Below are 4,239 nucleotides of genomic sequence, written 5' to 3' on the forward strand. Positions count from 1 at the left end.
AAACAACTAGAATATGGCACAAAATACATGAAACAGCAGATTTCAGACGTTGGATAACAGACAGTGGGTTGCAGAGATTCCCCAGGAGAAAGGAAACAAATGAAGTGAGCCTTGGGATTGCCTCACCTTTCTGCCAGGAGGCACTTTCTGGGGTATGATGCTGGGAAGGAAAACCCGGGCAGAGCACGGTGGTTTCTTTGAGTTGAGGAGGGGTTTAGGGAGGCTGAGGTAGCTAGAATTTCAGAGCAGAGTATCAGAAAGGAGTTACACAGAGAAAGAGCTCTATAGAACTTCCTAGGGGTTCCCTTGAGCCCATGGCTGTGTACTGTGCACGTGTGTAGGGTGAAGATCTACAGTGCCGGGCACAGAATGATCAGGGAGCTGACACTGAGCAGTTCCCAGCAGATCATGTCTCTTTATCCATTTGTGTTTCTCTGGAGCAATTTGAGATTTTGATCACAGTTTTAGGGGAAAGATGATTTTTAGTTTGAAGTGTAGTATTGGAACATCTAGGCTAGACACATGAAAATGATGAAGGAAAACACACTTTTGAAAACTGAATGATAGAACCTGAGACACAGATCTGAGACTCATTTCGTAGAGGTAGGAGTTGAAGTCATGAAAATGGATACGTTTTCTTAGAGAAGGTATGTAAAGAGGTATGAAAATTAGCAATTATTGAGCATCTACTTCATGCTAGCACTAAGGTGGATGCAATCGTAAGGTATCTGAACTTAAAACGTTTTAACAATCCTGTCAGCTGGGTAATTGAATGCCATTCATAAAGATCAGAAAAATGGAACCCAGAACGTAAAGCAATTTGCTCAAGGTTCTACAACTGGAATGAATAACTTACTGAAGATCTTAAAATAGTTACCCAGATGTGTGATAGTCCAAAGCCCAATCTGATTCAGCTAAGACAGGCTGACAGGATTCCTGTACAGTACTGAGTTTCAGAGAAGGAAGGGAAATGGGTGCTCTTGAGGGGCTAACCTGTTCTCTGGTTACTTCTCTAATTCACTTCCCAATACTCTCATTCACTCTGGTCAGCCATAATGACTCATGAGTATTGCTTGTAGGGACAAAGCATATTTCTACCTCAAGCAGTGAACCTCAGCATCCCTCGCAGAAATGCTCATTCCCACAGTGTCCACGTGGATTACTTTCTCAGGCTTCTGTTCAAATGTCAGTTCCCCGTGGAAGACTGCCCGACCACCCTATGTAAAATACTAATTTTTTCCATTCTGTATCTCCTTAATTTGCTTTACTTTTTTCTCCATAGCACTCTATCAGAAAATATGGCCTATAATTTGTTAGTTTTTATTTTCTGCTTCTCCAGATAGAATTAAGCTCCATGAGGTCAAAGACTGTATCTGTTTTAATCATTGTTCTCTCCCCATTGCCTAGAACAGGGCCTGGCATATTGAATGTTCTCATGTAAATGAATGAAGGAGCGAACCTGTTTTAGCTTACACCCCTGAATCACGTATTTATACCTTTGCTTCCCAGTGGTATAACCAATAATATATAACCTATTCGACTTTCACGGAGCTCCATTTAAAAACTGAAGAATTAGAGAAGTACAAGAGTGAGGGTAGTAATTTTTTTTAAAAGGTGGGGGGAGTGGGAGAGATAATTGAATATCAAGAAATGGCTAATTGTGTCAAATAAACCAGAGAATTTAAAATGAATGGGTTTGATACACTATTTGATTTGGCAAAGACATTGACCTTCAAGGGTTCACTTTCCACATAGAAGAGGACAGATACTGATGGACAAGGCATTAAACAAAAACATAGTTGACAAGGGGCTGGAGTCAGGTTAAAGACAATTTTGGATCGTGCTAAAGAATAACTACTGAGGCTTTTAAAGGTGACTTGCCTTCTCAGTGATGCAGGAGTTACTGGCAGGATTAAGGCTAAAACCCTAGGTTTCTTTTTTTCTTTTTCTTTTTTTTTTTTTTGCGGTACGAGGACCTCTCACCGCTGTGGCCTCTCCTGCTGCAGAGCACAGGCTCCGGACGCGCAGGCTCAGCGGCCGAGGCGCACGGGCCCAGCCGCTCCGCGGCATGTGGGATCCTCGCGGACCAGGGCACGAACCCACGTCCCCCGCATCGGCAGGCGGACCCCCAACCACTGCGCCACCAGGGAAGCCCATTCTTTCTTTTTTTTTTTGAGAAGATTTTTTTCTCTTTTATTACGTCAGTATAGTGAATTACATTAATTGATATTTCTAGTTAAAATACTCCAATCCCCAGGTTTCTTTTTTTTTTTAAACATCTTTATTGGAGCACAATTGCCCCACAACAAAGCAAATCAGCCACACATATACATATGTTCCCATATCTCTTCCCTCTTGCGTCTCCCTCCCTCCCACCCTCCCTATCCCACCCCTTTAGGTGGTGACAAAGCACGGAGCTGATCTCCCTGTTTCTTGATAGCTGTCTTTGAAATAAAGTTTGGTTGCAGAACTTCCTAAGGGCAGCAGTAGAGGGCAGACTCTAATATTGAAGCCCTTTTCAAGTTTCTGTTTGCATAATATTGCTATTGTCCCATTGAACGGAGCAATGGGACAGTGGTCAAGAGTCATTGTGGGTAGGAACAACGCAAGGCGTGGACAACAAGAAGGGTAATCTTTGTGGCTACTGACAGGTTAAAAACATGCATAGAGTAGATCTTATAATGGAGCATATTCAATGCAGAAGGCAAGTTGTTGATGAAAAACACGAGACGAATGCATAGGACCAAGGATTCTTAAGAGCCAGAAGGGGATCAGTCTTCCTCTGAAACTAAAAGGAGACATGAAATCATGGGTACAATAGAAGATGTTTTTGTAAAGAGGAGTAAGGCAGTTCACAGCAGACGTCTCTTATTTAGTCTTGGTCAGACGTCTCAGTCATCTTGCTCTTTCCCTTTCAGCTACTCTCTGTTCTCATTGGCGCTCCCTAAGGCATCTGTCCTAGGCCCTATTCCATCTGAACTGCAAACTTCTCCTTCATGTTTGCACCGTATTAGAAGACCCAAAGTCTGGAAAGCATTCTAAAATTAATTATACAGGCATTCAAAGAGATATTTTGAGAACACTTTCTTGCTGATTGTTCACAAATTCCAGATCATCTCACTTTGACTCTGTGGGCTACAGAAAACCCAAAAAACTGAAGTTTGTATGTACATAATTTCCTCTTAGTGAATACACTGGTCCTTGAGCTGAAGCAACCTGGCAGACCCATTTCAATTCGACATTCTGTAGAGATGGCCTTAGATCTAATCACTTTTTCTCGGGACCCTCCGATGCTTCATTTTTAGAAGAATAGTTATAACAAAAAATTTAATCTTAAAATTGTTTTAAACTTTTTTTTGAGTTTTAAAAGATATTATGTTCAAATTAGGTTTAAAATTTGTTAAAAAGTAATACGTAAGTATTATATAAAAATTCAAATAGTAGGGCTTCCCTGGTGGCACGGTGGTTGAGAATCCGCCTGCCGATGCAGGGGACACGGATTCGTGCCCCGATCCGGGAGGATCCCACATGCCGCGGAGCGGCTGGGCCCGTGAGCCATGGCCGCTGAGCCTGCGCGTCCGGAGCCTGTGATCCGCAACGGGAGAGGCCACGGCAGTGAGAGGCCCGCGTACCGCAAAAAAAAAAAAAAAAAGAAAGAAAAAAAATTCTAATAGTAAAAAACTTATTTAAATGAAAAGAATATCCCCTTTCCCAAAGACAACTACTGTTGAGTTTCTGACTTGAACACCAAATGGATTGTTGATATTAACAAAGTAGATAATTCTGTTTAGGTGTGATAACTGTACTATTTTTCTTTTTTTGAGTCATTATTTTCTATAGATACACATTTATGGTCAAAAAGAGTTTCTGTATCTTACCTGAAATTTAGTTTTCTATGCATTTCCTGACACACACATACATGTACACTTCTATATGCATTTTGAACACTGGCGTTAGCTTTGGGTTGCCATATTTCCAGAGTATTTTTTGGCTGAGGGCATGTTACAAGACCAAATCATATTTACTGGAAATCATGTTGCTTCATTTTCCTTCTTCCCATTAGCCAAAGACATTATCTGGGACTACATCCAAATAAGTCTTTACTAGACACTCAGCTTAATTGGTATTTCTCAATTTTATGTATTTTTAAATAATTGAAAAGTCACCTGAAGGGAGCTTAATATATAAATATGGCAACAGAATTCAAATTATGGAGTGAACAATCATGTTTTCAACCAC

Source organism: Leucopleurus acutus, assembly GCF_964270905.1.
Source record: "Leucopleurus acutus genome assembly, chromosome: X".
Lineage (NCBI taxonomy): Eukaryota > Metazoa > Chordata > Mammalia > Artiodactyla > Delphinidae > Leucopleurus > Leucopleurus acutus.